Genomic DNA, 25,112 nt, shown 5'->3' on the forward strand with positions numbered 1-25,112 from the left:
AAAATCCCACCAAGCAGGATAAATATATTACAGGAGAAGAAACCTCTGTGGAGATCTGATGGACAAAACATTCAGCTTCTTTGACTGCAAATATAATTCCAAAAGGCCTCTTTTTCTGTTACAGAAAAACCAAAGTAAATGTCTTTCCTGTGTTTTCAGCATTCACAGTGTCACACTTGTAATTTGGAGACAAAAATAGAAACTGTCAGAGAGATGCAGTTTTTGAAATAGTGATAGTATGTCATACTTAATGCCCCAATCTAAACTAGCAGTGACCTGGCACCTTGTTCTTAGTAAACGGGAAATTACCATGTGGAATTTCCAGGAGGTTGAGATCTGCTGAACCTCACAGCCTGTTACTCTTCTGACTCTTTGCATCAGTTGCTATAATCAGTAGCTCTGAAAAATATACTGAATACTTGATCATGTTAATTATCGTCTTTCATACACAAATTCCTTTTAGCCATGCCTGACATATACTTGGAGTAGGTAAATATTTACCCTGCTAAAATGCTCTTTCACCCAAAGGGGAAGGCCACTGGCTGCATTCACATTCCACAGCACTTGGTCCTGGGCCCTCTTTGGTATCCTCAGGTCATTAGACAGTTATGATTTTCTGCGTAGTTTATTCAGTTCAAAGGGTCTGAAGCACTATGAGGACTCTGATGGAGCATATCAGCATTATGATTTTATGCTGTTACGCCTGCATGCCCTGCATGTGCTGGAGATGACCAAGTGCAAAATCTCCTGGAAGATTACAAATGCAGGACTGTGCAGTCTTAGCCACAGTGCTTATTTGTAGCTGTCCCAGGAGTGGGATTCCCCCAAGAGCTGCACCTGTGGTTCATTTCAGAAGAGATGCAGCTGATTGACTCTAAATGGGAGCTCAAGAGTGAGTAAGATTTGTGCAGTGATCAGGACCAGAGAACAAACTGCAGACCCAAGCACCACCTGGCAGCAGTGCACACACACACATAAATGCATTTGTTGAAGCCCTGATACTGGCTGGGCTTTTTAACACTCATCAAAGCTATGTGCTGTTTATGCTCTTGCAGGCTAATCCAAAAGTTACAAAGGAAAGCCTTAGGGACAAAATCTGCTCCCTCACAGATCTCAGGGATACTGGATGGCTGCATTGGGACAGCTTGTCTGTGAGCAACACTGTCATTGACTTGAATGCAAAGGATAAGCAGCTTGCACCAATTTTTCAGAGAAGCAATTCTTCTTATAGACAGGCTATCCAATGATTAGTGCTGCTAATGGACTAAGATGTTTCTTATAGTCCTTTTAGATAACACTATGTGTGTCAATACATGCATGGAGGGGGAAAAAACCCAAAAAACCCACCTAGAATCAGCAATTAACACCACCTGACCTACCCTTTTCTTATACTTTTGTTGTTTAAACCAAATAGAATTAGAGTTCCTTGAATAGCTACTGGGGTTTTTTATTAGTTTTCTTTTTTATATCTTTCTAAGATAACTTTCATTTTATTTAAAAAGAATAGTGAGAGTAGGTTTGTCATTTAATTATTTTTCTATTTAAGTAGCTCCTGGCAGGAAAAAAATTGTTTGTCACAGGTATGGGTACTCTCATAGACAGATCTTTCACCTCCAGCTGCACTCTAGTGTTTAGGTTTCTTGGGCAGGCAGAACTTTTTTTACTGCATTTGCATATCAGGACCACAAGCATGGGTTTAGACAACAGGAGGACATCAACATCAGGAAATGGGACTGTTCAGAGTTAGTTCTGCTCCCACCAGAGCAATTAAATTCCCTTCATCATCACTGCCTGGGTTGTCTCACCACTGAAGTCTCCAGGGGTTTTGCCACTGACACCAGCAGCAGAGTGAGACCCAAAATAAGCAGCCTGGTCTAGAATACCTGAGGATGCGTTATCATGCAGTACTTGAAAGGCATTAATAAATGTCCCATTGCTTCAGGGCCTTTCACATCAATGCTACTCTAAAGCCTTAAAGTCATTTGGGCTTTTTATGCAATGCCAGTGTTACATATGTGACTCACAAGGAGTCACATACTCTTTAAAAGAGAGCCTGTCAGGATCCACATTGATCTGGTATCTTCTTTTATTTTTAACTTTCTTTGCTCCAGTTTGGGTCTTACCTGTTTCAAACTGAAGTGGGTTGTGATGTGGTGGCCAACCTGACTGCCAAAATCAGAGCATGGGATCTCAACAAAACCTCACTCTGGTCAAGGACAAGTTTGGCACTAGTCCAGTGGGATTTGGATCAGGCACTCTTGAGTTTCTTCCTTCGTATTCAAATTTTGCATCCCTGTAATGCCTTTGGCTTCTTTGGAAGGTATCCTGATCTGCAGGAGGCAGAAGAGAAAAATGTTTCCCTTTGTATTTGTTTTCTTTAAACATTTTCTCTTACATTGTTTCAAAACCTTTTGATTTATAGATCAGCACACACCCAAAAACAGTCCCTGGAAGCCACAAGGATTCAGAGGCTTGTTTGCACAGCTTTAGACCAAAGTCTGCTTAACTGTGAAAAATAACATTGTTGTAGGCTGTTACTTCTTAAAGAGCTGCTGGTGCCTTCTGGAAATCTTTGAGGAATAGTTTGTTTAGGAGTGAATCTGCTTAGGTCAATATACAATCTTATTTTTCTGGTCTCTATGTTCTAACAGTCTCAAACAAAACAAGCAGAAAAGGCACAAAAACTCATGAAAAAACCCCAAAGAAGAGAAATCTTATTTAATTATTAGAATCCATTCATGAAAAAAAAAAAAAAAAAAATCAAATATTCATACCAATTATGTATCCTTAAAAATCTTCAGAAGGAGAGTTTTTAGAAGGAGATCAAATTTCTGAGAGTTTTTTAACTGGAGAGCAATTCAAATTACTTTTTCATTGTGAAAAACAACACTCTTCTGTTGACAGAACAGTCTACACAAGCATGAACAAATATATGGCTTGTAGACCAGCAGAAAATTTGGCAAATATACCTTCTAACACTCTTCTCCTTAGGAAACCCAGATTTCACATTACTCTTAATCAAAATTAAGATGTAAGAGGGGCATAATGTGGGGAACTAATTCTGCAAGCCAGTGAAGCATTTCCACATGTAAGGAGAATTTTCTTCATGTAAGATCTTGCTGTCAATGCTTTTATTACTGCTCTGACACTTCTACAAGTGGCTTGGTAGGGAATACAGCAGAATTCATTGCTGTCAGCTGCTGTTTGATCACTTGGGAACATGTGCATGTGAAGTAGAGGAGAATATTCTTGAAATTGCCTTACTTTAAACTTTGAAGCAGTCTAAAATTCATATTCTGCTTCTCATGTTTTTTTACTATAGCTAGTCTTATGCTAAGTCCATCTCAGTATAGAAGTGGGTCGATAATTTTAGCAGTGGAATTTCTCTTCTATCTCACTTACTCCCTATTGAATTTAAAACACAACCCTCTCTAACCTTTTCTTGATTTCCTTCCTCATACTTAATCACTGAATTACAAGCAGCATCAAGACAGAAGGCACGACTCTGAGAATCATATTGATCAGCCAGTTTCGTGTTCTTTCACCACCTGCCCAGATCAAGACACTCAGAGCACTGAGAGTTTTTTCCATACTAATAGTTTTCAGCCATCACAGTTTTGCAATCACAAGTGATGTCCAAAAGCTATGTGGGGAAACAGCCTCCTACCATGCATTGCAGAAAAGGAAACAAGTAATCTAATGCATGTATGTTACTCTCCATTTATCATTACTCAATAACACGTCAACTTTTAGCATTGCATTTTATGAGAGTTAATGAATTCCAGTATACTGAGCTCTAAGGATGTGGGAGAAGGCCATATCTTAGCTAGGTCCTGATGTTTCTACTTAGTTTAATTCAGCTCTTAGCGAAAATCTCTTGTTGAAGTCAATGAATGAGCTCAAAAAACAATTGAATAAGGACAGAGAACTAAATTCGACATTCATTTGGTTAAATGTCTTCTGGCACAAGAACAGCAGAATTGAGCCTTAAGCAACATTTTGGGAAAAAAAGACCTGAAAAAACTCAATAGCAGAATTCATGAATTTCCTATATTAACCAAACCATGTATTATTACTGATGGCTGTTTCCTATGGGAAAGTTTGCAGTCACTGCTCTGCATGGGATAGAGCACTGTACAGAGTCACATCCATGAAATACAATCTACAGGAAGGTTCCCATTTTTTCCTTAACCACTGGTAAATTAAGCTGTAAAAGAGAACAATTTTATAATAACTTTCTATCAGTTTAAATCAGTTTCAAGAATCCTTTCTCACAGCACAGCCCTGACTGACCTTGTGTCAATCAGGCACATCCACCTCATTTCAACATTCACATCAATGTGTAGGACAAATCTATAAGTTGATCACTGCCTTCAGGGTCAGCTTAGCCTTCAAATTACATAAATACTTCCTATTGAAATCCTGTCTTTATTTCCCTGAAAAAAGATGAAGTTAACAGTAGTGATACATAATCTGTCCTTTTTATCCAGATGTGAATAACAAAAATCAAAATCACTCCACCCCCTGAGGAAACAAAATGGCTTGTTTACCTTGAAATAACTTTATCATTTTCAGTTCCTTCAGATGAACATATTTTGTGTGTTTAACAGGAAACAGTTAACTGAAACATAGAGTCTTCTCACAGAGTTTTTCAGATGAGCAAAGCTCAGACCAAAGTCCATATGGAATTCACCCATAAACACAGACACACGACAGGAAAAATGCATTTTTAAGTCTGTGTGCTGCGTGTTTTGGAAGAAGTTTGCCAAACAATTATGAAAAGAATTCAGCTTCCTTCATAGCACCCTGGGAATGTACTCAGACACTGGATCAGTTCTCATTTGGCTTCAAAGAAACACTTGAATAAGCCCCATTTTTTATGGAATACTGTTTATAATGTAATTTTATCTCTTATTAGAGATGTCTTTCTTTGCCAACGTTACTTTTAAATAGGACAATTAATATTTAAAGTCACTTAATTATCACATGTTAACCCACTTCCAGAATGGGTTACAGCTACCCTTTGATGTACAAAGATGCTAAACTCACCACTGCAGCATTCTCCTGAAATGAAGATGCTAGGAACACAAAAAGGGAAGTTTTCTTTTCTTTTATTCTCCCCTTTTGAAATGAGCAACTTAAATCTTTCAGCATTGTAAGATTAATGTCCAAGCACCTAGTTTTTGAAATACCTCATTTCAGTTGGTCTGAGATACTTTTTTCCAGCAAGGTGTCAGCTATGTTAAACTTTTGAATCGGTCATGCTGGGAATTTCCACATGCAGGGAACAATATTGTGCAGAGGCCTCTTGCCATTTGCCAAGCTAAACTTCCAGTTGTTTGCAAAAAGTCATGTTACATAATACTTCCCACTATTAACATTAGAAAAAATCACTATGCAAACAGGTGTATTTCTCCTCTTGGTTTCACACCTAGCTCCCAAAAGCATTAGCGTATAGGTGAGAAGTTGTCAAATGGAAAGGCTTGTTAGGGGAGAGAAGGTTTTACACAGCCCCTCTGGACCAAAGAGCAGCATCATCCCATCCCTCTCTGTGGACAAACGGATGTAGATTGATAGTGCCATCTCTGTCCCTTGCTGGACTCTAATGGAGGATTAAGGAAAAACATTGAGAGTCATGCCCCCCATAATATCACTGAAATATAAAATCTGCATGTGATGGGGTGGGCAGATTGAATTAAAAGCTATTAAAATTGTCTGCAGGCTATATAGCTGAAAAATTCAATTAATTTAATGGGCAGGGCTAGCTTTAGTTTTCTGAGACTGTCTCTTCTTCCATTCACACATCTACAAAAGACAGTTGCAACACAACTTTAAAGAGCACAAAATACTTTAATTGCTGTGAATGGAAACATCAGAAGAAAAAACAATCCTAAAACCATTATTTGCATTACCAAAAGAGATAAGGTTGAGGAGTAATTTACGACAACCTACCTAGGCTTTTTAAGATAATATATATATACTATATATATATATATATATATAAATTGCTATAAAAAATCCTATAAAATATATAATTTATATATAATTTATATATAATTTATAATATATATTATATAAATATATATAATTTATATAATTTATAAATCCTATAAAAAAAGTGCTTTCATGGACCAAAATCATATTACCAAGGAATGTTTTAGATGGCAAATGATATCTAAAAATGTGATTACTATTATGCAGAGTGCATGCTGAGTACTGTGGCGCACTAGCCACCCAGACAGAAATGTGGAGGAAGTGAGTCTCAAAGTCTTTCAAACACATGAGCTTTGATGTAAATGTTAAGGAAGCACTTAAGTGCTATTCTTAAATCTGGCACCAGACCCTCTTTGGTCTAATATCCATCTTGCTGAGATAGAAAGTTCTTTCTCTACTTATGATTAGGTACTCAGATAAACTCAGATAATCTCTACTCTGGAAAATTAAGCAGGGCTTGTTCAGTCCTGCTGGTTTTGACACAGTCTTGACCATTAGCCCCAAATGCTGTTTTACTGTCAACCTAGGAGAGTATTATGACACAGAGATGAGCTACAGGCCTTCCAGATAGTGCCCAAGTACAATCCAGAAGTCAGAAGTCCTGTAGAATGGACCAGTATGGCATTCCAGATGTCCTGACCTCCTGCAACCCTAACCCAACAGATTTTTCACCTGCTTGTTTTCCCCAGTACTCCCACATAGCCTACACATCCTCCCACATGATAGGGACTGGATGCACAGCAGTTTCTTGCTACAAAGACCTCATTTTCCTGGGATGAAAGACCACACATTTTATTTCAGAAAAAATAAACATGTGACACTTTGGGTTTATAAGGGCCACATGTGGTACAGGGCTGAGTATTATCTTGTACAAATAGTATTTCTTCTGTGTTCAGCTGTAGTAATGTAAGCCCAGGTCTAAGTGTCCCAAAGACAGAAGGATATGGTCCTAGACAGTCCAAACAATGCAATTCTACTTTTTGTAAGAGAGTAATAGTTCTAAAGGAACCTAAAAACTTTTTCTACAGACCAGATGACCTCTTCCATAAAATATGTATTGTTTGCCTTTATTCAGGTGCCTAAATTTTACTTAACAGGACATTTTATTTGCCTATGTATTATTCCATATATTGCCCTGGAGACCCCTTGCATTGAACAAATGATGGTATAGCTCAGAAATATAATAGAAGGTGAATGAATATGAGAACACTGCATCAGAAAGTAGCATCTGAAAAGTAGCAACAAGCTAAAAACTGTGTGGCTGCATGGCACAGAACATTTCACCAGTAGAAACATGCTGCCACTTCAGCTTGGTTCAGACAATGCTAAATAGGTAATTTTGTCCAAGCAAACCTGATGTTACCTCTGGTACTGTCTGTCTGTGTTGTTCTGTCTTCATGGTGGGTTAGAAATGGTGTGCTGTCCTGAAGCCAGGGCAAACTAGCCTAAAGAAATAAAGTCAGTGTGTACATCACACTCTACAGTTAACTTTGCAGAATTGGGATTATGCATCGATGCCTGATCTGGATTAAATCCGCACAATCTGGTGAAATGTATTAAGGAACACAAATTGTTCAACAAGTTAATTTGACTGAAAGACACTATAGCCTGCTCATGGGGCAGCTCAGACAGCAGACCTGACAGGGCCAGAGCTGTGAGGAGCAGAGAGAAAAAGCTGATGGTACCAAGATGTTTCTCTTTTCTCTGTACCTGAACTGCTCTAAAAATCCATCTGCTTCCTTGTATTTTGATGTGCTCACTAGAGGCAAGACTCTGACTTATGAGTCACAGTCATGGCTTGGGATCACTGTGAAGTATTCCCCTGCCCACTTGTCAGCTTCTCCTTTTCCCATGTGCATCCTCCTCCCCACAGGGGTAGCTCAGGTCCTTATGAACAGCAGCAGCACACAGGAGAATGTTTATCATTCATGAGGGAGGGGATACCACAAGATAAGCTAAGCAAGTTCTGCAGTCAGACGAAGGTCTATGCAAGTAGTATGTGCCAAAGAGATATGTTTTATAGGTGTCTCATTTTAGGCTTCTTGAGACTGTGGGTCAGGACTCTTGGTGATTCAAATGCATAGTTGTTTCTGGTAAGGATTTGCATCACATGTCCTCCTCCTAAACATACCAAATGGATGTTCAATACAGATCACAATTTTTTACAAACTTTTTTTTTTTCCCCTCAATGAGTTCCATTGTGTTTCAAGCCCTAATGTTCATTCATCTAGTTCCTAGCATTACAGCGATAATGGATACGGCTCCCAAAGCAGAGTGAAGGGCTGCAGAGAGATCAGTAAGGTCAGCAGCTGAGGAGTATGAGGTATACCTTAAGGTCAGTAATGAACTTCTGGAGAATCTCTCTTATGAATCTCCAATGTCATACCTTTGGTACTAATGTCAGGTGGAGCAGGAATGGGAAGAGAGGCTAACTCTATGTGTCAGTGTAGCTAGTGACCTTTTCTATACTTCCTTCTTTTGTCTTTCTAACTCTTCAATCTTCTCTTGGATTTGAGCCCTCCTGTTGTACTTCCTCTCTTCCTGCAAAGACACATGAAATACTCTTTTTAAATCAAAGTAGCAACTTTACATTTTTGAAAGCAATAAGAAAATAAATTAAGGTGAAGACCTATGTATGACAGAGGAGATGGAGGCTAAATTGTAGGAGAAGGCATGAGAACTACATCGGTAATCCAGGATCGTGTCAAGGCTGAGAACTGGCTTTGGTTCATGAAACAGAAGCAGCCCTAGTCAGGTGGGGGTAATATGGGTGTAGGGCTTAATCTAAAACACACAAAACTGTGCAGGGCTCCTGCAGTGGTTTGTGGAATGATTTTCATACCAGCTGGGACAGCAAAGAGAAATTTTTATATACAGTGCTTTAATGGGATGAGAATGGAGCTGAAGAGGAAGTCAGTACAAGGTATGTGCTGAGGAGATGGGAAATTTAAAGGTGTGAATAGAGAGTAAAATTCTCCCTTTCTCAAAACCATTAAGCTACTGTAGCCACCACAGTACAGTAGTAGATTTGGAACAGAGAATGTCTCAATCTCTTACCAACTTTGTAAGCCATCACACCTTTCAACTCCTTTAATGAGGAAGCTGAAACCATCCTTCCTTAACTCCCTATGTATAGAACAGGACCTGGTGGCTTCATCCTTTAGAAGCACTCTCTCTCCAGCTCAACAGAATTAACAATAAAACTGAAAATAGCAAGATGCTAAAGTCTATTCTCTGCCTTCGCTTCTTACAGTGTGTTCTGTGTGTTCAAAACACACATATCTCTACTCTGCCTGCAAACTACACTGAACAGATGGTCCTTATGCCAGCCCAAAAATCAAACCTGCAGCTTAATCCTTAGAAAGAATCTGAGATACCACAGTTCAGTGCTGACTGATGTTGTTCTTAGAAAGGAGAAACCACAGAAACAGAAACACTTACAGAAATATCCACAGCAAAAAGAGACAGTATCCAATGGACTGCAAAGCCTTTCTGCTAAAGTTTTTTTTTTCCTCATTCTTCTTTAGTCCTTTTCCATTCGCACATGATGCCATTTCTTGCCATCCTTCCCTTGCCTAATATTAAACTAGCAGGTCACACTCATCTTCACCTTGCTTCTGACAGTCCTGATGGAAAAAAAGTCCAACAGCACAGCTTTGAAATGAGACTCAGTAGAAAACATACCTCTCAGTGCTACACAATGCTCACATATATTCATGAAAGCATCAGGATGTCTTTCCCAGATGACCAGATGCAATCAGAGCTCCAGCATTTGCTACAGCTTAACTGCTCTCTACAGCCAGAGAGAAGACAGGTAATACAGCCAGTGGGCTTGCAAATAGGGCTTTGCTGGCACCACTGGGAGCAGGTAGGAAAAAATTAAGGTTACATAGAGAGGTCCATAACAATGGGATTCTACTTTGCAATGAATGTTGCATTGAACCCACACTATTTTCTTATCTGAAAATGAATAATTTATCTTTTACCAGATTATTTTCAGAGAGGAACCAAACTAATTTGTTTTGGTTGACAGTTAAAAATTTAGTTTTATTAGGATGAGACAAAACAATAAGGAAATCTTAAGAATGTTACAAGGCTGAAAAAAAGCAGAAGCACTAGCTGAGGTACTTTTAGACTTTAAGCTCTCCAGGGCAGTGATTGTCTGCTGTTGAGTATTGTACAAAGCCGAGCATATTGGTAGCTCTAAGCAAGCACAACGTCTCTACCACTGAGTATCTTCACACAAGGTAAAAGTAAAAAATACTGATACAAATAAATACAAAGACAGAGCTGCTTTACTCAGAGACATCATCTGTAAATCAAAGTACACAAAAGGATTCCCTTTTCAAAATCTGGAATAAGCATGCAGCTTGGTCATACATTTCCACAACAATCAGTTTGCCTTATGCTGTCTACTTACTGCAGAGCAAAGCAAGCAAACTTCCAGGAAATATGCCAAAGTGCACGAGCTGACAACTGTAATTCCAAAGACAAAGATTTTCTAATGTTCCTGACTCAGGTCAGGCCACACTCAATTACATCAAGTAGAGAATACCGTAATTGAAACAAAAAAAAATTACCAGTTGAAATTTCTTTTGAAAAGGAAAAGAATTCCTAATCAAGAGCATGATTTTACATTCCTTTGCACCTCAGGACATCATTCTTGTGAAAACTGGGGAGCATGGAAAATTCTACAATTATATACCATAATTCTCTACTCATCTACATTAAAATTCCATTTTTCATGTGCCATACACAAAAATAAATGGCTTATAATCATGCTCCTGGTGTTTTCCAAGATAATGATAGCCCATTAAATAGTAGCTTTTAAACTCCAGACATTGCAAAACCCAAATGGGATAAGAGAATGTATTGTTCAAACTAAAAAAAAAAAAAAACAAAGGAAGTTAATCAAAATTGTAACTTGACTACAGCTGTCTTCAGACATCAGCCTTGAGAGGTATTTCTTAACCACTGATTAATGAGTAGACACCTGAAAAAAAAAACTGACAAATTGTAACTTGTTTGCTTAAATGGCTCAAAAGTCATTGTAGAAAAAAAAGACATTATCATAGAAATTATGCAAAAAGACCTCTCTTCAAGAAAGCAAAACTACTTCTATCTTTTAACCCTGCAGATAAGATGGTTTCAAAAATGTTGTTCAGAAAAAGAATTCACATGTGTTACAAAGATAATAATTACAGGATTTCAGTTCTAAAGGAATCTGAAACACATATTTATACTTTCAGCATTTTTTTAAAGACATCTAAAAATAATTTCAATGAAATATATAGGAAAGGAAAAGCTGCATCTATGAGGCATAGGTTTCCCAGGAAAAACATGGGAATCATCAGACAACAGAAGTCTTCCCTGAAGTAATTGGGAAGATGTTAGAAGTATCTCAGTGGACTTAATAGTTTCACTGTGTTCAACCCCATCCTCTCATGGAGAATAAAGAGAATGATTAATTTCTGAGATCTAGCTTATTTCTTTGGGAAAAGATGTCATCCCACTGAGTTCATTCTAAAGATTCTGAGGTTTGCTGTGAGAGGGAAAAGGGGAGAAAATGGGGATTTTGTCACTCTCTTCAGCAGCTTCTCAGACACCATCTGGTTCAGGCTGTATCACATACACGTGTGCACAGACACAGACCTGCTTTGGACAGACACCTGAAGAAGGTCTATTAGCTGCATAAAAACCAGACCAGCTTCGTCTGTGCTGTCACAGGGCACAGAGGGGAACAGAAACCCTGTGCTGGAGAGTGCTGCAGAGTCTGAGCAGGCTTGTACGTGGTGGCACGAGGTGCAAGCCCACTCTACTCTGTAAGAATGTGTTGACAGGTAACATTGCAACAGCGCTCAGTATGGCTAAACAATTACTCACTCCTAGAACCACTGGTTATAGGCAATGCTGCCTCAAATAGGAGAAATCAATACTGTATTTGCTACGGGAAGAGGTAGTTTAAAATCACAAACAAACAAAAAACCACAGCAACAGCAAAAATAACCACAGCACCACCACCACCACCAACACGTAAAAACATCTGTATTGGGAGCCAGGAGAAAAATGAAGCAATCTGTGTTGCCACAGATGCTTCTTGTGGTATTCATTACCATTTGGGTATATGTAAAAGTGCCTACTAAAAACGATCTAGCAAGTCTGTGTGTGAAGGAGGAAAGTGGTGCAAACCTAGCACTTTTGGACAGAATTGGAAAAATCAAGTGATGAAGAATGATAGTGTAGTTATATTAAAAACAAACAAACAAAAAAAACCCTATCTAGACAAATACGAAAAGGTGAAAAACTGATGTGATGGAGTAAAAACAAACTATGAGAAATGGTGGTTCAAGCAGATGACTGCAAAAGAGTCTCTGGATCTCTGTCTTCTGTGTTGCAATATAAATATTTTAAGTTATTAGAAATGTGGTAGACTACAATCAGACAGGACATAGAAATGGATTTATCACCTTCTATTATCCTTTCTTCCCTACTACTTGGGTTTAGATGTGACTGAACAGTTAATTACTTTCATTGCTGTCTTGGCAGACAAACCAAGGAGAGCAATAAAATTGAAGCTTCTCCAAATACTTCCATTTAGCATGTGATTATTTGCTAATGTGGAGAGCCTTTGCCATGAGACTCAGGTATAGTTTTTTAAGGGCTCTCACAGTTTGGTTTGTCTGATTTAGCATTTCATGATATGAAATTTCTTCTACAGATTTAATTATACTTGGCAGTAATATAATAAATGCATGGGAGTTGCACCCAAGCTACAGAATATTTCAAATTCATCCATGAATTTGAAGAAGATTTTACTTCAACACTCTCTATTAGACATTGTGAACTGATGCAAATGTTGCCTGCTGACAGAAAGGATGGTCCCATATTCTCCCAGTTTGTCTATTCCCTCCATTATCAACTGTACCAGAACTAGTATTTGTAGGGTGAGTCAGATCACCAAGCAGCTGCTCAGATCTTAGAGACTCTTTTACCCAAAAGAGTGAAAAAGAACACCCAGCTGGGGGTGGCAGGCCATACTTATGTCAGATTAAAGTGACTAGTATCATCACAGGCTAAAAAATGTGCAGGATATTGCTCTCAGCCTGCAAGCAGAAACCTCAAACAATAGAAAAACTCAGCTGAGAGCACTGTGTGACCTTTCAAGTTAGCATGCTGGCAACAGAGCGTTTTGTAATGTGACCATCTGTTTTTGGATAGATAACTGGAAATTCAATTTATCATGCTCTAAGTTCCTTGACTTATTAAGCACCAGTAAGTCATTACCTGCCTATTCTAAGATCATAAAGCTATATGGAGCCAGGTCCCTTGTTTTTTGAATGTAGCTGAGCACAGCCTCTGAGAGTGAAAGAACGTCTCAGGTACCACCTGCATTCCTGAGCACCTAACCCAGCACAGGAGGAAGCACAGAAGACCAAAGGCCCCTATACCAACTTCGCTCAGCTTTGTTTTTCTTTAATTTTTTGACCCACGGCAAGATGTGAAGACCACTGATGATCCAAACTGAAATCTGTTTGTGTGTTTAAGTTCTTAATTACAGATGTTGATTTTTGTTGATGCTGAAATCTTATTAGTATCATAACTTCTGTTTGTCAAAACAGAAAATTCCCCTTTTCACATGTATACTGAAGTGTTGGGGTACTTTTCTTACTTCAAATGGAACATGACCCATATTCCCTGAAAGAATTACTAACGATATTACTATGGATTAGAAAATAAGCTGAAGCTGAAGAAAAACTGTACAGAAGATATGAGAGAAAAAAAGGGTCATCACAGCCCAAAAATGAAAAAAAAAATTAGGAAAGAGCAAGATCATGATAAGAATTTTGCTTGAGTGAAACCAAAGGGATTTCCAACATGTAATTCAAAATTGAGTTTTATATATGATGATTAAACTTGTCAGAGCATTATTAAAATCTGTAGTTCAGACTCTTCCTGTACCTATAATTTCCAAGTGGAGACTGGAGATTTTCATAATTTCTTAAAATCACATCTATTGAACATACACTGTATGTGTAGTTTTCCCTATTAATAGCAAGAAACCTTGTAAGGAAAAGAACTGAAGTACAAACTTCTATAATTTAAATTTATTCTGTTCCACATAATGGTTTTGTCAAATCAAGCCAATTTTTCTGATATTTAGTGGGTGAATATGTGTTTTCTCATGCCCAGAATAGAAAAATAAATGTCAATTTGTCAGTGTCCAAGGTCCACTCCGATCTACTTCTTAAATCTATCATCTTAGATTTGTCACATGTTCCTTTTGTTGCTAATAGCCAGTACTTGGTTGGCCTGTTTATAAGCTGGAGTATCCTGTACCATGTTGAATACCACTGCCAGAGAGCAAGCAGGGAGTTTAGGGGCTAAGTTGGGGTGTTCTGAGGAAATATCCAAACATTATTACTCCACAATAGCCAGAAAGTTTGCAGGTCCTGTCTACATCAGCCTGAGTGATGAAGGGAAGCAGAGCTCACCCCAGTTTCTTTCCCCTGGAGCCTTCCTTCTGGGTTGTTATTACCAGAGCAGTCCAAAGAGCTCTTGGATACAAAAGATTCAAGACAGAAAGGAAATATGTTTCAGACTTGAAAGGAGACAGTCCAGGCCTAAGGAACTGGCTTTCTATTTTGATTCCTCCTGCCATCTGAAATAGCCATTCCAACTAATTCTCTTCACATTCCTTCCAGGAGTCATCTGCTCAGTGGGCAGAGTCTCTCCAACTGCCTAAAAAAATGTGTTCATCCCATTGCATGAACTTCCCAGTTTTCTAGCACTCAATCATTCTCCTGAAACTTGGCCATTGTTTCCATCTTCACCCCTGCCCTGCAACATGTACAGATGCTTCCTGTAAAGCTGAGCACTCCAGTTGCACCATTCAGGAATGTGTAGATAAACTGGCTTTGAAGAATTTTGTGATATGCTTGCATTGAAAGACAGTGCATAAAAATAAAGTGTTTCATTGTCTGACCAACTCAATCAGATCTACTCTTTTCACTTCTTATCTCTGAAGTAGACAAAAGCCCCCCATTAGTGATGGATGTTCATAAGTGAGTGTACACCCACCCACACATATTTGTTGTGTGTATCTATGTGCACAGAGGTGTGAGCTGAATTTTATCTGAATAACTTGCTCGTGGCTGTTCTGATACATCAGATTACGAACCAAGGATTTTATTCCTTCTGTGTTGTTTTATCCTCTGGGGTGAAAAACAAAATAAAAATAAAAAGAAGGTAAAAGTGCAAGTACACTGTCATCATTACCTCTTTTCCACAGCTATAGAATCTCTCAGAATGTGTTGAAATTTCAAAATGAGAGATAAACATGGGGAATATTTGGAAAATATAATCTCCTGGTGCATATTTTTTCTGTGTTTTCTCACTGATCTTAGAACTTGGCTCGTATGAATTCACAAAAAAAATGATGCAAATATTTTGGATAGCAAAGAAGAGTTGATGACTTTTTAGAAACACACCAAATAATAATTTATTTCCCCATGTGCAATATTTAACAACTGCTTTTTAATACAAAGTATTGACTGTTCTGTCAGCTTCAGGATTGTCTCCAACAAACTGAAGAACCATTGTGAAAAAACAATTGAGTGAAAGAATGAAGAAATGTATCATCTGAACCCTTAGACTGCCCTCATTGCAATAGCAGGTCCCAGGCCTGCAGCTTTCTTTTTAAACAAACACAGTTTGTTTTTCACTTTTACAGAAGACCACAGTTTTCCTTTCCACATTTTACTGGAAAAGTAGTATCAGGCAAGTCTACATTTCATCAAAACAACCATTTTAAGCAGGAGTATTCTTACATATCTAACACAAAAATAAAAAAGTGTTTACAAAGTAAGAATGATTATTTTGTACTGGAAAGAAAAAGAAAAGCACATTTTTACAGTACATCAAAGTGACAGAAGAATGAGTTTTCTACTCAGTGAAGTAGCTACTGTAAAACCACTCATGTCAGGGTTAAATAAGTTTATGGAATGCCGAGTTCTCCCCAGGTTAATGCAGAGAAGGTTGGTATCTAAAAATTCCCTGCCACCAGTGATATGATACTATTATGGATACACCCACAGCACCTGCATAAGCTCTGGCACAGCAGGATACCCTCTCACAGTGACCTTTCCATAATACTACACTGTATTTGCAGTCATTAACCATGATAGCGTTGTTATGCAGCTGCTATGCTGCTATCTTGTGTGGCTGGCTCTCTAAGGCTGGCTTTTTTAAGGGTCCTTGAAATCACAACAGGATAAACCTTCTTCAGGGAGAAAGTTCAACCACATTCTTCCAGCAAAAAAGAAAGTCTTCCCTATCATGCAGTCCTTGAACTCACAATTGCCTGCTCTTCTCCCCCCTGCCCTAGCTGACCCACAATAAGCAGAAAAAGTGAAATCTCAGATTTTCAGAACATTTCCTATATGCAACAGGAAGGGTTTAAAACTCCTAGTTTCGTCACTGCTGCAAAAAGAGTAGCTGGTTCAGCACAGTACTGAGCAAACAGACAGGCTGAGCCAAGCTGAAGACACCCATTTTATCCTGTGTGAACGGCCTGTGTGGCCAACAGGAATTTTACACCTGAAAAAACATCTGTGACACCGCCGCTCCCCAGATCTGGACTGGAGGCAGGCCTGTGACTCCTTCACAATAACAGGAAACATTGTTGTCAACAGAGAGCAGGCTGTGCCAGAGCAATCTCTTCTATACATGCTCAACAGGGAATGTAAAGAACATTCCCTTGCACTGTTTATTTGGACAGCAAAGAGTGTGGGGGGGCTGTGACAGACTCTCATGAGAAGCAAGGTGTTTTCACAGATCTCTGTTAAAGCCTGAATTTTTTTTCTGCCTCTTTCAAATGCTTGGGTAAAAAGAAGAAAGAAAAAAAATAAGTGTTTTGTGGTTTGTTTAGCATTACATCTCTGCTTGTTATGAAGCTGCGCTGGCCCATTATAAAGACTGTATTACACATCCCTCCACTTTCCCTTTTTTATGGAACAGTTATTTTCACTTCTTCCCTCATTCATCTGTCTTTGCATGCTGGCTCTGCAAATCACAGCAAAGAGGCTGTAGATCAATCCAGCCTTTCCCCAAATCATCTCTTCCATGCTGTCCTTCAAGAAAAGAGGTGGTACAAGCCATCCCTCAGCATGCTCCCAGAGGAACTGCCAGAAGAACTGCTTGCCCTGGGAGCCTGGACTCTGTGTGGCCACAAAGTCTCAGTAGATGTCTTTCTGCAGGCAACATAGTTGAAGGTATTCAAGGCAGTCTACTCCTCATGGAAAGATCAAATAAAGTTATTGCTACAAAATATTGAGAGAATTAATGTATCTCCACAATTTCTGTTTATACACCACATTCTGCAGTCTTATTGAGGGACAAAAAATTTAAGAATGCTTCTTCATAAAGATTAGGTACATTTTCTTTCTTGTAGCCTTTATTTCTTTTTTTTAATTAAAATACTTTTTTTCCACTATGATTTCTTGTCTGTTTAATGTCTATTCATGAGGAAGGTACTTTGGCTGTCTTTTCTACACGTATTTGGATATTGGCAGCTAGAAGAGAATTATCAATGTGTTATACACATTATTAGTGCAATAAAGTCTGGACTAACATTCTGGACTAACCTTCCATGCAGTGTCTGACCATAGAAATTCTCACAAGACAACAATAGGAAATAACAAAATTTCTTTTTCCACATCCTTGAAGTCCTCTGTCATTGGTTTGGTTACAAATCAACATAAAATATTTTTTTGAGTATCCTGAAATAAGAGATGTCTCTAATTGTTATTCCTTCTACATCAGACCTCAATTGTGAACAGCTCTTTCTGTGAAGAGCTCTCTGCTGTACATAAAAACTCAGATGTATTTTGGACTTTAATGTAGGAGTCTCTGGGCAAAGAGTTGAGGAATTGATGTAGTGCAACTTCTCTCTTGCTATATTTCCTGCCAGGATCACCTTAATTTTCCCCTATGTGTGGGGGCATCAGAGGGTTCCTGAGTTCTTCAGGCTGACTGTGGATTTCCCCTTGCTATAGTACTAAACAGGTGAGCCAGTGTGTTCTTTCCCTCCAGGTTTACAAAAACATCGAAGTGCAACTTCTCTAAATTAAAAAAATAAAATAAAATAAAAAATTAAAAATTGTCTTTCTCTATTAACTTCTCAGTGGAAACTGAATGTGACCACCCAGACAAATCCCATTACCTTCTGTGAATATGAGATAGTCAAGTACCTGAAAAGCCACTGCCTGCAGGCAGCAGCACAGCAGTGTTTTCTGCATTTCCCTGTACAGAGGATGACCAAGACACAGACTTGTTCAGATCTTGAGCCACAGCTCCTTCCTTATATTCTTCACCTGGTAACAGAAGCACTAACAGTGCACCCAAATTCATGTTGTGCAGTCTGACTTTCACATACCTACAAACATTCACGTTTCAAAGCAAGGTAGTTTAAGGGTTTTTTAGGGTTTAGAGCACAATGCTATTTGGTAGGAAAAACACTACTGGGAAGCAGACAACTGGAATGTACTGATCTCTCTTTTCTCTTTAAGTTGTCCCAAGCCCTTCTTGACCTTACAGTGCTGGACATGACAACACCATGATCACGGAAATTACATCAGGATAATTCAGAGGCTGCTGGCCAGCTTGGGCACCAGAGGAAATCTAAACACAGCAACAAGAAACCCAGTACTCTCTGGTTAACCAGCAAATTTAGGCTACACTTGCACACATAAAATTCACTCTATTGTGAAGTCACACACCAGGAAGCCATAACAAAGTAATTTTTTTTGAAGTGTTTAAAGTAACTTGCTGACAATTGGTTGTCACTCCAGTCTGAGTGTTGACTCAACAAAATTGGGTAAAAAATGTTAACTATTAGACAATTAAAAGGCCAAAAGGGTTATTATTTTTGTGTGCTAAAGACTGTAATTTCTGTTGGTCAACCTTATTCTTGTGGAGGACTATGCACTTACAACTCAGCTGTGGCTCCAAGCCCCAGTCTTTGAAACCAGATTGAAATTGCACTGATACAGTGAGTTCAGCTCAGGGCCTGAGGAGCATTTTAAGGAGCATTAACAAGTAATAAAGTATACCATTAAGTGGTGTAAAATGTCTCCTCTGCTGTGCTGGGTGAACCACAAGAACCTTGCATGGAGGGTATAAATGCTGGGATATAAAGGAAGAAAAAGATTTTGCTGCTCTTGTCCATCTGTCTTTGAGTGGAGGGATACCATCAGCTGAGGGAAAAGTCTTTGTTATGGAAAATGGAAAAGGTAACAATGTTTAGCTACTGTCATATAATGGGAAGCCTTATTCAGCTGAGTGGAAATTTTTCTTGCGTTGCATATATGACTGGATAAATAGCTGGCCCAGAAACAAATATTTTAAACTAAAAGATGAAGCTCTCCCAAGACCAAATGGGTCTAAACTAGCTATGAACAAACAAAAACTGAAAATTACGTTAAAGAAAAAAAAAAAAATTGTTATATTCATCAGAACTGTTGACCCAGTTGGCCCTTTCCTAACTGGTGATCATAACATCCTCTCCAACTTCACTTTCCATTCTCCACCATGATCACTCATCTTGATTCACATTTACCAAATCTGAACAGCAATTAATAGACTAATCTAAAGTAGTGATTACATTTGGGAACAGTACAATGTTTTGCTTATCTTAAAATTGTTCATGTCAGCATGGCCAAATAATTTCTTTTTCTTTTTTTTTTTTTCTTTTGCCTTATAATAAATATTTCAATGTTTTCTGTCAAAATTACGCTCTCTCTTTGTAGGTAGAAGAATGAAGCACTTTGCTTCCCATGGAATATCTGTTGATCTGGGAAAATTTGTATATTGTAATGCTTCAGGGAGTACAATTCTTTAAAATGTTACAGGACATAATCAGAAATGTATACCTCACATCTCTGTGAGCAAAAACCCCAAAATATGCTGCAGCTTAAGGCTAGAGACTAGTGCTGAACTCCATCTTCATGGCACACTAATGAGTGCTTTTACAGTCTAGCTATCTTGGCCCCTTCATTCTATATCAACTGCATAAAATGCATTTCAAATCAAAGACAGAAAGTGCTGGTGAAAAGCTTGGGGATTTACAGATACTAATTCTGTTTGGATTTTACCTTTCAGTAGAGAGGAAAGGTTTGAAGTGTTATTGTTATTCCCAACTGGCTGCATCTGAAATGTTTAATACAGAGGTGCAGGTCTTCAGTAAAAATTTCTAGAGCCAGAAAAATTTGGGCAATATTCCCATGTCTACTTCTCGTATATTTCCTCGTTGGCAACACTGACACATTTTAACCCATCTCAATTGCTAAGATGTCTCTCAAGTGAATACATATTCATTAATGATGAATTAATTTCCTCTGTGTGACTCATCCCTGTGGTTGGTGTGTATTTATCACAGACAGTTAGAATACCTTGTCTTGTGGTTACAAGACAGGAAAACCCTCTGATGTGTAGACTTTTAGCCATACTTCATGGATTTGGGAAATCATACTAGAAATCTCTTAAAAAGAGTTTCTAGTAGAATGTCCTGTGCTTCCAACCTCTGTGTAATAAATAAAAATATCTACAAGACATTTTGTGACTACTGGCTCGTGTTTTCTTTTGGCTTTTTTTTTGTTTTTTATTTTGATCTTTGTTTAATTAGCTCTGGGAAGTGTAGAGGCCATCAAATTTGGGGTTTATGCCTCTTCGTGTCATTTTCTACCATATATCCCCATTAGAATTAGGAGTACATATCAAATTTTGGGGTTTTAAACCTAACTGAATATATTCTCATGAAATCTATTTATACATATAAAATGTTTTTTTTAATTTTCAATTTTTCATGCTGAGAGTTGCAACATGCAGGCAGACCACCAAAAACAAGGATATCTGTTTCAGAAATACTTAAATTTTACTTTCACTATTTTTTCACTTAAATTTTACTTTCCTGAAGGTACCTACCCAATGGAAAATGTGAGTATTTATACTGCTGTGTTGGAGCATCTACAAAACAAAATATATTGATTCCAGGAAACAGCGATTTTTAACAACATGCCTGTTACTCTCTGCAAGTGTCTGTGCATGGTTTTTCCATACACTTTATCCTTCCTCCAGTTCTCCTCAAAGGAGGCTAGAAAGTTGCTTGACTGTTCTCACACCAGGCTAATGAAAAGTTTCTGGGACAGAGTGGCTGCATCATGCTCGTTGAAGGTTGGCAAGAAAACAGATAACCACGGCCAAAATTTCTCAGTCTGCTCAGGCCCTACCATTTGCCTTTTAGTCCAACTGCCAGCTTTATTTATATCCTACAGCAGTCCAAGGCTAATCAGTGAGCGTAGCAGGTTAGCACTGAGCTTTATAGGGCCTGAGATCATTATATCATTTTAACATTGTTTCGGAGGTTGTTTTTTTTTAATATATTTCAGAGATAGATATTGCAACAACATTTGCTCCTAAAACTATCTGTTAGCTGGTGAAGAGTGCCAAATAATTGAAGAAACTCATTCCCAGGAGAGGGATCCCTTAGCATTAGCTGAATCTGACCCCAAGACCCATCAATAACAAGGATTCAAATGCCTATGAACTTCTGACTGAGTTTTATAGATTCTTACTGGCACTTGATATGAAATTCTAGTAGAAGGCTTTCCTGGAGACAATTTATAAACAAAATTGTTCTTTTGTGTCTTCCATGTTTTTGGAAGCTACACAAAATATAGAACTAAGAAATAAAACATAACAACAAGATGGATGCACGCATGCATGGATAGACAAATAAATGACTGGCAAATCAATTATTACGAAAAAAATACTGAATTTCTTGTGATTTTGCATATTTATGAAATGAGTGACTGATCCATCATTAGTAGGGGAAAGCAATATTTCTGCTATTCAAGTATGACAAAAATGAAATATTAAAATGCTACCTTTTCCTGTTGCATATATTTTCACAGAAAGAAAGCAATGTATTTTCATAACCAGGGTGGAGAATGAGTTTTAGTGTTTGTTTGAATTTTTTTTCTGTTACAATAAAGTTACATTTTGATTGTATATACCAGGAAATATAAAAATATATGCTTAGCTGATTAGATGCATATGTAGTAAAAGTAAGATATGAATATCATACATTGTTTACTTTCTGTACACTTATAATAACAGTAGAAACAACTTTTGGATCTATGACCCGTGCTATACCTCAGGAATGTAGACAAGAGCAAAATCATTACAGTACTAGAAAAAAATAAGTGTTTCTTGCCCTATGGCAACTATGGTCCTTAATCTGATCTTTTATTATATATTTAATATGTGAGAGGTAGCGGTAAGAATCTGTTACTTAATTGAGTCAAAATCAAAATGTATATGCTTTTTGTTTTGTTCTCTTCTTAAGTCAATATTAGTTTTTGAAAAAAAATTATTTTTTTCTTCTCTCAGACTGAATTCTGAATGTTATATTAACTATTGTTCCTCGGAAACAGAGGATACAAGTGAAGGAACAGGGAGTAACCATACCCGGTGGAATAAATGGGCTTTCAAAGCTGGGAAAAGCTTTGTCTTTGCTTTCTGATTACTCTATCTCATTGTTTACAAACACCAGATGTCTTAGAAAGACCTCACTTTTTGCCACATATTTTTTTTCCTGATGAATCATTCCACCCATTTTGACACCAAGAAAATGCCAGGTTTTTTATTCTAAGGTTGCCTTTCAGTAAGCTCCTTTAAATGGGCTGCTGTAGCTCAGAGGAAAACTGCAGGGACTTTGGGAGTCTACTGAATACCTATGTTTTTAAATACTGGGGACAAGAAAGTTTCACTGACTTAATACTGAGAATTTGAGAAATCAGTGTCTCTCACCTCTCTTTCCCTTTCCTTTGCACAGGCTATTAAAAGAGACATTTTGGGGATGCTGACAAAAACTCCAAGGTTTGCAGCAGCTGGTATGTTTGGAGACAGTACCCTGGTACCATCTGTGCCTCTCCAGTTTCAGCCAAATTAGTCTCCTGCCCAGTTGCAGAGAGAAGAAGAGGAGCTGAGAGCAACAGAGAGCCTGGGCAGGTGGGGAGTAAGGCGCCAAGGGCAGCGGTGGAGTCAGATCCATGCCAAGGCTTTCAGCTTCACTGTGTCCCAGCTGCTTTGATGGACAAAGGGTAATCTCTTCAAATGACCTGATGGTTTGCTCACACTGAAATCTATACCCTCAGAATACTCTTTGTCTGCAAAAATACTACCAGGGAGACTGGGGGACTGTTTGTTGGTCCATAGGGTTGGTGCCAGGACATGGTTGCCCTGGACTCCCCTGCACCACACTGTCCATTGACACATCCCTTGATTTATTTCCTGTTCGTGCCTGAGCACTGCCTGTGGAGTGCTGCTTGATGCAGATCAACACTGCAGGGGAGGGTGCTAACAATTAAACAGCACAGGCAATCAAGCCCTTCTCTTAGCCCTGAATCTTTACGTCATTTGTGCCCGCACAAAGTCCACAACTGACGTTATTCAGAGACAAACAATCTGAGCGATACTTTGGAGAGAAAAAACATTTCACTGATGGCAAAAATTGTCAAAGAAGTTTGTGCTTTACCCTAAGTCCTTTACTTCAGCAGCAATGTTTGTCACTGTTAGCACTGAGACACCCAAGTGCTTGAGCATGTGGGTAACTGTGGGCACGAGGAGTCCTGAGAGATACCTGGTGCACACATTTGATTTCTTACAAACCTGGTGGCTTTTGGTTTGTGGTTTGTTTGTTGATTTGTTTTTTGGGGGGTTGGGTTTTTTTGGGTTTTTTGTTTGTTTTTTGGAAGTTTGGGGGCTTTTTTTGGTTGCTTGCTTGCTTTTTGGGGGTTTTGGGGTTTTTTTGTGTTTGTTAATTTTTGTTTTTCTAACAGCAAAATAATCACTGTAGACCACTGCCACATTAGCTGGTGATTGTAATTTAGTTCATTCCTGTTAGCCTCATTGCTCTTTGGGTGACTTCCAACTTGTGGTGAACTCAGCAGTTACCCTGTAGGTAGCTAATGAAGTCATGTTTGAGGGCTAATAATGATCTGTGGAAGACATGTAGTGACCTCCTTTCTTACTGGGAACAGCAGCTTAAAGCTTTGGGGGGCCTAATCTACCTCTCACCATGCTTTTAGGGCTAGGATCCTGGCTGAATGGGACAACAAATCAACAGCTTCTGAAGTGACAACATGGTTCTTTCACTTGACTAATCCAAGAAGACTCAGTAAACTGGACTAGGAATTCTAAAAGTAATGTGCATCTATTTGCATTGGGAAGGTACATGCATAGCCACTCATGTACTGTTTCCAGCATAGTTTTGCAAGCTAAACCTATTTTTGTTAGAGATGAGAGATTAGTTTTATAGTTACTCATGGTGCTTTAGAACACTAACAAAACAAAAAAAATTCACATTAATATAAAGTCCTGCTGAAATAATAGGTATCCTCTGAGACTGACTGCTGTACATGTTTCTCAGGACACAAAATATGTTTTATTCTTGATAATAGGGACTGCAGATTAGTAGAAGAGCAACTTAGGGCCATAGATACTAGAGATGTGACAGTGAAATAAAATGCCATTGGCATAAAAGGGTGTAAGTGCAAATTATGAAAGTGCCTGCAGCTATTTGGACAGGGTTACTGAGTTTCCTGTAGCTTTTAATTACTTCTGTGATTATCTGCTGCAAGTGTATGAGTGCCTGTGTGTGCGTGTGGTTTGTGGGACCAGTTGAATAATGGATTGACACATGCAGACATTAATAGAAAAATATTGGAGAACTGCTTGAAATCCTCTAGGAAGAAAGGAGAGTACCAGATTTGTTTATATTCAAGAGATGAGAAACCATCCAATATTCATGCTAAGAGTGATTAAAGTGAAAACAGATGCACACAAAGAGAGAGGAGGCAGTTTTGCTCCTCTTACTGTGCTGCTTTGTTTAAGGAAAACTCAAAATGAGTTCCTCCCTGCTGAAGTAAACTCTGAAGACTCCCCACTGAGCCAAAAGAGGGAGTTTTACAGTCCCATTCACTTTTCTTCTGCTTTCCCAGCATTGTGTCAACCTTTGCACTGTGTCACACATCCGCAGTGCAAGGGAAAATACAGCTGCC

At 38.4% G+C, this 25,112-nt stretch overlaps 1 long non-coding RNA gene across 1 annotated transcript in view; it reads right to left on the reverse strand.

Moving 5' to 3' along the window:
• LOC111927164 (uncharacterized) overlaps positions 1–25,112 on the reverse strand; it is a 74,506-nt gene that overhangs the window by 3,615 nt on the left and 45,779 nt on the right. Inside the window, exons 2-5 of the long non-coding RNA XR_015283116.1 lie at positions 9,436–9,620; positions 8,381–8,535; positions 2,124–2,330; positions 310–411 (exon numbers count right to left, since the gene is read on the reverse strand). This is a non-coding gene — a long non-coding RNA (uncharacterized LOC111927164). The remainder of the gene's footprint in view (positions 1–309; positions 412–2,123; positions 2,331–8,380; positions 8,536–9,435; positions 9,621–25,112) is intronic.

This window comes from Cyanistes caeruleus, chromosome 2, assembly GCF_971803275.1.
Source record: "Cyanistes caeruleus chromosome 2, bCyaCae1.hap1.1, whole genome shotgun sequence".
In the NCBI taxonomy this organism is placed as follows: domain Eukaryota; kingdom Metazoa; phylum Chordata; class Aves; order Passeriformes; family Paridae; genus Cyanistes; species Cyanistes caeruleus.